The following is a 12,745-nucleotide window of genomic DNA, read 5'->3' on the forward strand; positions in this document are numbered from 1 at the left end:
TGTTAAATATATGAATGAATACTTGAAGGAATGCAGATATAAAATGAGGACTTATAAAGAGTGGGAAGATGGAGAATAGAATTTTTTTTTTTTTTAAGCACGGACATGGACACCTGAACACATTTATAGGCCAATGGGAAGAATCTTCTACTAAACTATCTGAAATCAAAATTGCACACAGGCAACTTTTCATATAGACATGAATCATCTTCTGTTTTCTTTGTACCAAGTTTTTTTCTTTTTCCAGTTTCAGTTTAGCAATAATAAATCCACTTGTCAATGAGGAAATAGGCCTGGAAGATTGAGAAGCAGGTCGTAATAGATATTCTCTAGCCACTTTTCTCCACATCAGGGCTATTGTTGTCTTTTATACACCTGGAAAGATTTTCTCAAATTTGGTAACATATTATCTAGGCCTTCCTTTTCCTTTTGATATGAACTTTATTTCCCTCTCTCTTTTCTTTTGATTCATTCCAGCAGAGAATTGAGTCCTGTGCTGTTCTATTTTTATGTTTTTAAAGCAAATAGTTACCTTGAGTTGTCTACACAGAGAGCCCCACATGGCTGTTCCCAAGCACCACACAGGATCAAAAAAAACCACCAGGAAGTGAAGTTAAACCAGTCATTGATCATCCTCACAGAGAGGAAGAAACTGGACCAGTCCTGTTGCAATTTTGTCTAAAGTTAGGTATTATTTTCTTCTGGATTTCAGCTTGTTGTCCCCTCCCCATCCTGCCTCCAGTTTCTTCATTTGAAATAAATGGAAAATTAAAAAATATCCAAAGAAAATCAGTGGTCCCAGATTTACTCAGAAATATAATCCCTTTGAGAAAATTATAGTTCAGCTTCATAGAGCTACAAATTCTTCCTATGGTCAGACATTTTTGGGTGCTCATACACAACCAAACTCAAAAATTATGTCATGGGAAAGATTTACCAAGGGTTTCTTTCTCCTTTTCATAAAGTGCTTTATGTAGCGTGGCCACACTGATCCTCTGCATCTGATGCAGAGCAAGAAAAGTTCTAGATTTGCATTTGAATTGCTGCCTATTTTTCAACTTTCTGAGTTTCACTTTGAAAGATACTTTACTTTTGTAGATAAGAATTATGGAGTCAGGCACATGACTTTTACCAGCTTCCCAGTTAAAAAAATTAAACAATAATAATAATAAAAAAATTAGTCTGACAAAACCAAACTAATTATTTTTAAAGTCCTGAACTATGTCACAAAATACAGTGGAATCCCCCAGACCTGCATAGGGTTGTAAAGGCTTTGTTTTGACCAAGTTCCAAATTGAATCCTCCTTCAGAAGAAGCCTACATGGGTTGGTTTTGTAAATCATTTCCAATTGCAAATGCCTGTGAGTTAATACAATTCTATGAATAACGGGCAACCTCACGATTCACAAGCCCTTCTTTCCTTCCTCTTCCATAACAGCCTTGTCTACACCGTCATGCACGAAGAGGGTCCAGTGGAATTAAGACTAGTGTAGTTTCTAGAACCCTAAATGTCCAGTCCAGCAGCCTGGTAAATAATGATTAGATGTTAAATTCTTATCATGGTAATATAACTTCTGTAATGTGGCTTTACCTCGGGGAATACGGAAGCCTAGCATGCTGCAGTCCATGGGGTCACAAAGAGTCAAATATGACTGAGCAACTGAACAACAGCATAGCGTTAAGAGGGGAGTGTGTATCAGTCAAAAAGTTACTTTAAAAGCATGATATATATTTAATACAGTTCTATTCATCTGAGAATTGTAAAAAACATAGTGCCTGCTCTCAAAGAGTTTGCAACCTAATTATCTAGTCTAAAATTATACTTTAAAATGTAGTTATATATTTTACTACTTGCCTAACTATTCTTTTTTACTCATTAAGTGGAATTATTGAACGCTGAAAATGAGCTTTTATGTCCAGAGTGTTATGGAGTTTTAATTTCACACAGGAAAACACCAAGATGACAAGGAACCTGCATGTGGGATTCATCTGACATTTTCCTCATTTAGTACAAACGCTGGCAAATGCAAACCAAAGCCTTCCCATCTAGTAATATAAGCATCTTCTCTTTCTTTCCTAAGAAGTCGACAGGCTTGGTATTTTGACAAGTGATTTATTCCCTCCCCTCCCAGCGAGCTGAAATCCTCACCCAGGCTCGTCTGTCACCCTGGCTTTGATGAGGAGGAGTTTAGGAATTTGCTGTCTGAGGCTGTCAGACTCCAAGTTGGCTTTGAATGGAACGTCCCATCATACTCTTCACAAGATAGGGTAGTGACTGGATAGACAGTAGCAAGGAAAGGACGGAGGAACAGCCACTAACGCACCGGAAAGGACCTAAGTGTAAAAAGAGGTGGGACAACAGGTGAACAAGAAGCGAGTAAGCCCATGGAAGGGCCAGGCTTCACTATTAAAACACAGTTCCTTCCATGCGGCACTCTGTTTCTGAGGTGCATGACTGAGTTGTCCACTTGGTCATTTACCCTCCTTGGGTCAAAGTGGATACTAAGAAACCTAGTGTAGACATCAGTTCAGTTTAGTTCAGTTCAGTCGCTCAGTTGTGTTCGACTCTTTGTGACCCCATGGACTGCAGCACGCCAGGCCTCCCTGTTCATCACCAACTCCTGGAGTTTACTCAGACTCATGTCCATTGAGTCAGTGATGCCATCCAGCCATCTCATCCTCTGTTGCCACTTCTCCACCCACTTTCAATCTTTCCCAGCACAGGGTCTTTTCAAATGAGTCAGTTCTTCACATCAGGGGGCCAAAGTATCAGAGTTTCAGCTTCAGCATCAGTCCTTCCAATGAGTATCTAGGACTGATTTCCTTTAGGATGGACTCGTTGGATCTCCCTGCAGTCCAAAGGACTCTCAAGAGACTTCTCCAACACCACAGTTAAAAGCATCAATTCTTTGGTGTTCAGCTTTCTTTATAGTCCAACTTTCACATCCATACGTGACTACTGGAAAAACTGTAGTCTAGCTGTGACTAGATGGACCTTTGTTGGCAAAGTAATGTCTCTGCTTTTTAGTATGCTGTCTAGGTTGGTGATAACTTTTCTTCCAAGGAGCAAGTGTCTTTTCATTTCATGGCTGCAGTCACCATCTGCAGTGACTTTGGAGCCCCCCAAAATAAAGTCTGTCACTGTTCCCATTGTTTCCCATCTATTTGCCATAAAGTGATGGGACCAGATGCCATGACCTTAGTATTCTGAATGCTGAGTTTTAAGCCAACTTTTTCACTCTCCTCTTTCACTTTCATCAAGAGGCTCTTTAGCTCTTCTTCACTTTCTGCTGTATGTATAGACATCACTGACTCATTTATTCAAGAAAGAAATCTAATACAGACACAATTGATTCATTTATTCAAGAAATACTTATTGAGCATTAGCCACTGCCAGGAGCTCTACTAGGCACTGGAAATACTGTCATGACTATGACCCAGTCCTTAACCTCTAGGGACTTAGAATTTCACTGGGGAGGAGGCAAGCAGATAAGTGAACCAAAGATTATAGCACAGTATGCTAAGGGCCACGGTAGAAATATGTAGAGTATTTTAGAGCAAAAAGGAGCAATTTCTTGTGAAGATTTTTTTAAAAGTCAAACCTTGAAAATCTGTGACATTTTTATGACAGTGTCACGTCTCCATTTTTGGAGAGATCTATCACTGTTGGGACCAGTCGCACTTAAGCATGTGGATTTGAGAAATGACAAAATATTAAAGGAAACATCCATACAATACAATAGTTACTGGCCCAAACCAACCTTCAAGAAGATGAAATCTGAGACGTTGTTTGGTGCAGGATGAAGTTCAGAACTGATTCAAGTTTAGCCTATGTAGTAGATTAGTATTTGAGTTTCCCAATAGTTTAATTGGTGGTGCTCATTTCTATTGAGCAATTAAATGAAGTTAAATTGCTATGCATTAAGAATTTAGTAATATAAATCTAGAATAATTGATAATGCTAATTGCCAATTTCATGCACGCCCTGCACAAAAGTCATGTTGGGTGATGATGCATTCAGTTTACCAGTAATTCAGCCCATACAGCCTTAAGCAGAGTGAAGACAGGAAATGTTGAAACTGGAGCTCAACAAGGCTGAAGAAAGACACTTGGTTAAAGTCCTTTAAAACCAAATCTTTAAAATTTGGTTTCATAGCTCAAAAAGCAGATATTTTCTTGATTTTTCCAAATTTGCACCTCTCATTTTATTTCTAATAAGAAATGAGCAAATGTCATACATTTCAGGAAATTCTTTTTCTAGTGCTGACCAGATGCTCAAACACCTTGAATTCTTATATGATGTCTAAATGCTTAAATGACTCTTAAATGATATCTACTGAATGAGCTTAGAGGCATGTAGAAGCAAGAGGTAAGAACTAAAGAGATACTTGAAATCAAAACTCTCAGTGTCATAATATGTGCATGCTCAGACTCTCAGTTGTGTCCGACTCTTTGTGACCCCATGGACTGTAGGCCACCAGGCTCCTCTGCCCATGGAATTTTTCAGGCAAGAATATAGGAGTGGGTTGCCATTTCCTCCTCTAGGAGATCTTCCTGATCCATGGATTGAACCAGAGTCTCCCGTATCGCCTACATTGGCAGGCAGATTCTTTACCACTGCACCACCTGGAAAGGCCATGTCATAATACATATAATGTTTAAAGTTCATTTTAGGTAATGATAGTTAAAGTGGTGATAGGTAATATGTGTCATGTACTTGATTTGTGCCAAGCACAGGGCTAACAGCTATGCATAGATTATCTCACTCAATCCTCATGACCCCAGTGTGTTCTATGACTATCTGCATTCTGCTGAGGAAAAGGAGACTGAAACCAAGTTTAAACAACAGGAATGAGCAGATCTGGGATCCAAACTAGGGTCTTCACGGTGGTGAAACTGATGTTTCCATGCTGCATTATACTGCATTCTAGAGACTGAGGTTTTTCTTAAGAAGCAAGTTAGCGTTCATTTAAGTAGTTTCATTGCAGTTTGAGTCTACTTTTTGTTTAAGGAAAGAACCCATGAGGCATACACATGGTCATAGAGGAGAGAAAAATCTTTTCTTCAGGTTCTCCCTTTAAAAAAAATTTCCCTAATCACTGGCAGCCTTTACTCACTAAATATATTAAAGATAGTTAATCTGACATCCTATGTATTAGGAGTCTCTATGGCTGAAGGGAGAGTAAATTTCAATAGCTTACTAGTTTTTTGACCTTGAGCAGTTTTAATGATTAAATTCTCTACACCTTGGTTTTCTTACCTGTTCAATGAAAAGTATATTTACTACTCTGACACACTGTAAAGATTAAATGACAATGAGAACTCTATTACTTTTTAAGCATCTCCTCTGTGCCCAGTACTCTAATGGGGGCACTGGCATACTTTATCACATTTAATCTTTAACCCAAAGAAGTAGGTATTATTATCACCATTTACCAGTGAGGAAACTGAGACTTGTTAAGATTAAAATCTGGTCACACAGCTATGAAGTGAAAAAGGTAAGTTTCAGACCAAACCTGTCTATTCCTAAAGCCTATGTTTGTCTCAGATTTTATATCCTTTTCAGATTACACTTCTCTTCACTATAGAGCATTCAAGAATACTGGGAATTATTATTTGTACTCAATTGGGAAAATAAGATTCTTTTGTTACAGCTTATTTGAAAATGTGTACTTTATGAGTGTTAAAGAGATCACTGTTAACCAGACCAGGAGACTGATCATGCTGATTTTGAGAGAAAGAAATGCATGTAAGCGAATAGTACAGTTGTTGATTGTTATTGATTGATTCCTAGTGCCACACAGGACACCGGGCCTTGTAGGCTCAGGGAGGCATACTGACTCCACTTGTACCTTTCAGCCTAGCTTTGCCACCCCTTCCCCATCACCAGAAGAGCACAGGAAATGGAGGATGCGTCTGTGTCCTCAGTCATTTATAGAGATCTGTGAAGATGCCTTTTTGAAATAGAAGTCAACTTTTGGATAAGATCAAATTGAGGCAAATTGAATTTTTATTTGCTTTGACATAGATTGGGATCAGTGATGTGATTATTTTCCTTCCTATGTAGAGAGGAAAAAGAAAATCATCTTGATAAATCTCCTTGACTTTCTTCAAGGTGTTCAGTATCTTTTTTTGAAAAAAAGAAAAGATATTATGACATAAAGATTAGACCCTGAGGTTGAAAAACTTCTGCGTGGAGTCTAACACAATGGATTTTGATGGGGGAAAACGTTCAGTTCCTACATTCAACAGTTTATTCATTCACTTGACTATTGGTGCTATAGGATACATCAGGGAACAAAACAAAGTCCTTACTCTCATAGCATTTACATTCTAATAGGAGAGAGACAGGCAATAAAAACTCAACGTACAATATGTGGAGGAATTCTTTGGTATACTATAGAGAAAAATCAGGGGACTAGGAATCAGAACTGTGCAAGGGGTGTGATTTGAAACAAGGTTTTCAGGGAAGTCTTCTCTGACAAAGTGGCATTTGGCTGAGACCAGAAGAAAGTGAGAAACTTAATCAATAGCTATGGAGGGAAGAATTTTGCAAGCACAGAAACGTTAAAGGCTCTGGGGTTTGAGTGTGTGGCATGTTTGAGGAATAGCCGGGAGGTCAGTATGGCTGAAATGAAGTACAGTCATAGCAGAAGGGGCCAGAGAGGAACCCAGCTGCTGATCATGCATGGCCTGTATGCCATTGGAAGGATTTGGGTTTTATCTGTAAAATAAGATGGGAAGATATTGGAGACTTCTGAGCAAAAGATATTATGATATAACCAATTTTGAAATGTCCACTGATGTTGGGTACAGAATAGAATAGGTACATGGGAGCACAGGGAGGACGAAGCAAAAGATCAGTGGTGAAAACATTGTAGTAAACTAAGAGTTGGTGATAACTTGCCCAGAGTGGTTATAGTGGGAATATTGAAGTAGTTGAATTCTAGGTACAGTTTAAAGGTGGAGGCAATGGGATTATTTGTGGTGTGTCAAGGGAAGAGAAGATTCAAATAGGACTCAAGTAAGTAGAAGAATAGAGTTTCTACTTACATACATGGGGGAAATATGGGAGGAAACATTCAGAAATTTGACTTTCAGCATGTTAAGTAGAAGGTGCTTATAAGGCATTTAAGTTTTGTAAGAAATTGAATATGTAAGTTTGGAAGTTAGGGGAAAAGTCTAGGTTAGGAATTAGAATTTGTGAGATGTTTATAGTTTCTAAGGACCTGAGACTCATTTAGGAGTAAGTATATAGACAAGAGACAGGGAAGCCTGGCGCACTGCAGTCTGTGGCGCTGCACGGTGTCGGACACAACTTAGCAACTGAACAACAGGAGAGATAAAAAAGGGATTTATAACTGAGTCACGAATCAGTCCAACATTTCAACATTTAGGAGATAATGAGGAACCAGTAAATGATGGATATTAAAAAAATTACTCTGTCTATAGAATTAAACACACACACACACACATTCTCCTTTTCTAAGAAATCTAAGTTGAGGTAGGAATCAGTCTCTGAGAAAAGGTGATGCTGAATTTTTCATGATGTTACAAGAAACCCAAGGAGGAAGGTGTCTAATAGGAAATAGAATTTCTCCTCAGTCTTGCTTGGATCAAAAAATTACTTTAGAATTTAGGGGGAAGACATAGTGTGTGATATAATGTATGATAATGAGAAAAGATGTCAGCATGGTTGGGAAAAAAACATGGATAAATTTTGATGGTAATCTTTGACAATTAATATAATATTTTCTTTTTGAAAAAATATTAAGAACTCTAAAAATCTTCACAACAAATAAATAAAAAGAATAAAATACATCAATAATACCACACTGAGATAACTACTGCCAACATTTTGGTGCAGCTTTTTTCTAGTTTTTTATCACACACACATATATATCAAAATCAGGATTATATGTGCATTATTGTGGTCTTCTGTTTAATTTTATATAATAGCAGGAATATTTTTAGATTTAATTTTCATATTTTGGTACAAGGAGAGAGATGATCAAAGAGAAGATTGTGCTAGTTTGAGAAACGTCTGGTCTGATATCTACTGATAAAGTAGAATGATGACTGGGTGTGTATATGAGAGGAACAGAGAAGAAAGATGATGAGACTGGCCTTAGTAACTTGTGTCTTGGTGACTGATACAAGGGCTGGGTTACCCGTGGGGACTGAGAAAAAAAAGTCTGACCAAAGCTTTGCTTATTTTTTCATGTCAGGGTAGATTTCACACTTGCTTTCTGTGTAACTGGAGCACTGTTGCTTTTTCATTACTAGATGTAGCAGAAACTAAAAGGAAAGGATATTTGGAAATGTTTTGGTTGATATCTGTTTATATAAACAGGTAATGAAATTAACTTGTGACACAAAATAGGTTATTTTGACTAAATTACTTGGTTTGGCTTTCCCTACCAGAGAAAGAAAAAAAATCATATTTCCCCTGTAATTTTCATGGTGTAGGGATTTCAGTATAAACAAATACACCACCAAAATATTATATAGAGCCTTTCCCCACAAATCTGTAAAAATTATGAAAAGTGATTTTAGTTGATCAGTAAAATGTTATGGGTATGACCACTGCAAAATAATTCCTTCTGTTAACAACTTTGATGTCTTAGATTGCCTCTAAAATAACTGCCTAATTAGATTAGATTCAGAAGATATTGGTAAAACCAGAACTAATGAAAACAATAGAAACAATATTCAGTTGTAATCTGACAGTAGTGACTAAATGTGTGTGTTTCTGTCTATGTATTATGAACTCTCTTTTTCTGTATATGAGCTCTTGATTGGTGAACACAATTGGCTAGAGAATGAGACTTTACAAGGTCAAGGTCACACATTCCACTAGCCCCAGAGAAGCAGAAAACAATGTCATACCCCTCAATTGCACTAGATATTCTGACGATTGTTTTTTGGACATGTGCTCTTGGTCACATAAAGACTAGCCAAGGGAGTTTGGTTCAGTAACAATCATCACACTATTAGGATAAAGGAACACACAACTTTAAGCATAGATGCCACACACTACAGGGCAATGATTTCAACTTTGTGTTTGTGAATACACAGAAGTCACAAATTTGCAAACTCAACTGCATCATAGAAGAGAAAAAGCCCCACTTAGCCTTGATTCTAGTATTTAGCTGAAAACATAATTGTCTGTCACTTTTATTTCTACTTAATACTACATTACTATAGAAGTTTGAGATATACTGAAAAATAGTACATTCTTTTATGAATATACAATTATTCTATGTATCTTCACCATTCATTATAACCAAAACAATGCATCAGAATATAGTTTTTCAAAACCTAAAGTAACATCTTTACATCTTGGAGTTTGTGAAGTCTAATAGAGAAATAACACAATAGCACGGAGCAATTCAGTCACTACGTTTCTGCCACTTCACATTGAGGGTCACATGCAATGACAAATACTGAAACTTGCACCATACATCAACTTGGAGAAACACTGGCTTTTGATCATTGCATTTTTTGCTTAAAAAAAAAAAAAAAGCTTATGATTTCCTGACATTTCCGTTGCTGATTGAGCTATACTGATCCCATAATAAAGTACAAAGCAGTGTAAGTTCCCCCTGCAAATCCACTCATTATCCACTGGACTTTGGAACCCAACTGCCCCTCTCATCTCACAAGGAGGACTGTGCTTTTATGCTGTTCTTTAAAAAAAAAAAAGGAAAAAAAACTGAACCAAGTCCATAACCTCTAACAAATCACCATTTCCATCTGCAGCCCTGGCAGTTGTTTAAAAGCAAGAGCAGGAACAGAGAGAAAGCCCCTTCTTTAGTGCAAAACTCTTGATCTGCTTTAACCAAACCATTTATACAGTGTGGATCAGCCTTTCAATATGCAAAATGGATGAAGGTACCCAATTTTCTTTTATAATAGATAAAATTCAAAGTAATTTTATCAGGGAAATCCACCGTAATCTTCTAATTTCCCTTTAAAAAAATTAGTCTCTGGCTATCAAAACACACTGATCATAGGAATAAAATATTTATCTAACAGGTTTCAAGTCTTAAGGACAGCTTCCTCTTTTTTTTTTCTTGGACCTTTATGCCTCCCACCCACCAAAGTCCTCGCTCAACCCTACCAACAGCCCAGCTGGCACCACAGATAAGAAGCAAACTGTTTTCTCCGTGACCTCTAAGCATTCTACTCCATGGGAAAAGCAACGTGGAATGCACACTCAGCAGGCTAAGAGTCTGGAGCCAGTTTGTCCTCGAGGCATTGCTGCCATAAAACATAATAGTATCCACTGTGTTTTGCTTTAAGCAGATCGGTCTCCCACTCCCTCTCTCCCCTTCCTGCTTCTCACTCTGCACCTGCCTGCAATTCACGACCCACACGGCACAGAGCAAACAAAAAAGCACGAAACAGCAACAGATTCCTTTGTTTTACAAGCAAATCCTACCTCCGGTAGTTGTCACATCTTCCTCAAAAGCCACGCTTAATTTTTAATGACAGCGATCCAGTGCAGTCCTCCAAATAGCCACCGGTAATCATCATTACCTCTTGTGCCTAAAGCCTTCCTGGACCATTAATGTCACAACCCTTGCTAACTCATAGCTTTAATACTCCCTGCTCAAAATGTCTGAAAGAGTTTGGAAGGACAATAGGAGTGACAGGCACGCTAGACAGCCATGCTTGAAATTAGTTATCTGAAGCTCCGTTAAAGCTGCTTCTTACTGTTTTTAAAGCGTGCAGGAGGTAGGATTTATTAGCCTATGATGGGCACGCTGTTTCTGTTTTTATTAAATACTGTAATAGGCTGTCTGTTAGCAATGCTGTGATAGGTCCAACATCAGTTCCCCACTGCTTTCAAATTCTCATATTAAAAAGAGAGAGAGGGCTCAGACTTCCTTACCGAGACTGAGATCGACACCACCCTGCCTACTGGATCACATTGCCAAATTCTTTTTAACTACAGGAGAGAGAATTCCTTTTGCAAATTGGTGTTTTTACATGGAAAGTGAAGTTGAGAATAAGCATTCTAGGATTCCCCAAACAATTCTCACTCCCAGCAAGGGAATCCTTCCCTTCTCAGTTACAAAAATAAGAATTCTCTGGAGTTAGGTAAAAGAATCAGTCCCCATAGGAAACGTTCTCCTCATTACCGAGGAGGTAGGATTCAGGGCATACATTTACATAAAATTTCAAATTAGTTATCAAAGGGATTGAAAGTATCGATGAGCACATTATTTCATACTAATTTACAAAGCTCTAAGTCCCAGTTTGAAGCAGTCATGTGCCCGGCTCTACTGTCCAAATGGAAAGAATGAATGATGGGTGCAAGGGATGGGGAAGTGTACACTACCTTGATCCACTTTGGACCGTTGTAATCATGGAAGGTGGAAGAGGGATTTCTTACCATTGGTCAGAGAAGACGGTAATTACTTGCTAGAAGTGCTACTCTGAAAAGTTCTATGTACTTCTCCAAGTAGGGAGGCAGAAGAAAGTTCTTGGTGGCTCACAGTATCGCAGAGGATGTGATCTACTTCCACTACTCAGGTTTAGTCTTTTCCTTCTGCTCTCTCTCCCTTCCTGCTACCCTAGGAGCAGTAAGTTTTATACTGGTTACTATGGAAACCAAGTGGTCTGCTCCAGGGGAGGGGCTTAGAGAAAGCGGCAGATGGAATAAGAAGGGAACTCTACTATACTGGCCTATAGAAGTGAAAATGAGGTGGGATTAACAAACAAAAACTACTGCAAAACAAAATCTCAAAGGAGATGATTGCAGATCAACACTATTTAATTACTGGTATTTTTGTTATCTGGAAATATTGTTATGATTATAGCATCCATTATTTATTATATGCAAGAACTGAATATCTGAATTGCTCAGATATCTGATTTTTTTTTAAAGACGTATTTTTTCCTTTCTCTCTGTTTTTTCCTTTCCTAAACTTCTGGTTGTTGGTTTTATTCTGCCCTAATTGTATGTGAATTTTAGCTGCTATTTGACTGGTCACAACTTCTTTTCAAAAATAAAGTGTGACTTAGTGAGAAAATCTCCTTGTATCACAAACTGTAAACACATTTCATTCTGATTAAGTATTCTTACAGTGATTTCCCCAGGGCAAAATCAGAAAATATTACAATTTAAAGTTCAAAAAATAATTCTGCTCCCATTATGTTGGTAGGACAAAAAGGCTTTTTCAAATTTTCAGTTCTTAAAGTAGAAAAAAAGTAATTTTTTTGTATTTTGTCCAAAACCTTTCACTAGCCTCATGATCATGCAAGAGAAACTGTTTCTTAGCCAAGTAATTAAATTTCACAGTTTTAAGGAGTCTGGGGAATACAGAATTATTGTCTTTAGTACCTCATTTTCAGTTTGTAATTGGAGTAACTCACACCACTGAAGGAAGAGCCTGAAAATTCCAAAATGAAATTGTTGGGAGATTATTTTTCAGCATTTAATAAAAATTCAGTGGATTTATTTTTAAATAGTCAAGCATATCATTTAGAAGTTTTGTAATGGAAGAAATATTATTTCATGGAAAATGAATTTATGATATTCTCTTTAAAAAATGACAAGAGTAATATTATAAATTGCATATCTCAAATAATTTTTTTTAATGTAAGGAAGTATTTAAATGACAATTTAAAAACGTTTAACAGCACCATATCTGATTTGTGAGGAGAGAGAGAAAGAGAAACTCCCTTCCTCAGTTGGATACTTCCCTCCAGTCTTACGTGTGATCATTTTAGGAAA

The 12,745-nt window shown here is 37.5% G+C and overlaps 1 protein-coding gene across 3 annotated transcripts in view; it reads right to left on the reverse strand.

The window, feature by feature from the left end:
• Nucleotides 1-11,623, reverse strand: part of KCNMB2 (potassium calcium-activated channel subfamily M regulatory beta subunit 2) — a 303,911-nt gene extending 292,288 nt beyond the window's left edge. For 2 of the 3 annotated variants that reach the window (XM_061415448.1, XM_061415432.1), the window contains exon 1: nucleotides 11,402-11,623. The gene's annotated coding sequence lies outside the window, so the exon portion shown is untranslated. Of the gene's footprint in view, nucleotides 1-10,444; nucleotides 10,823-11,401 lie in introns of those variants that run through there. The other variant, XM_061415455.1, reaches the window with a different exon arrangement.
• Nucleotides 11,624-12,745: the final 1,122 nt, after the last annotated feature.

This window comes from Bos javanicus, chromosome 1 (assembly GCF_032452875.1).
Source record: "Bos javanicus breed banteng chromosome 1, ARS-OSU_banteng_1.0, whole genome shotgun sequence".
Lineage (NCBI taxonomy): Eukaryota > Metazoa > Chordata > Mammalia > Artiodactyla > Bovidae > Bos > Bos javanicus.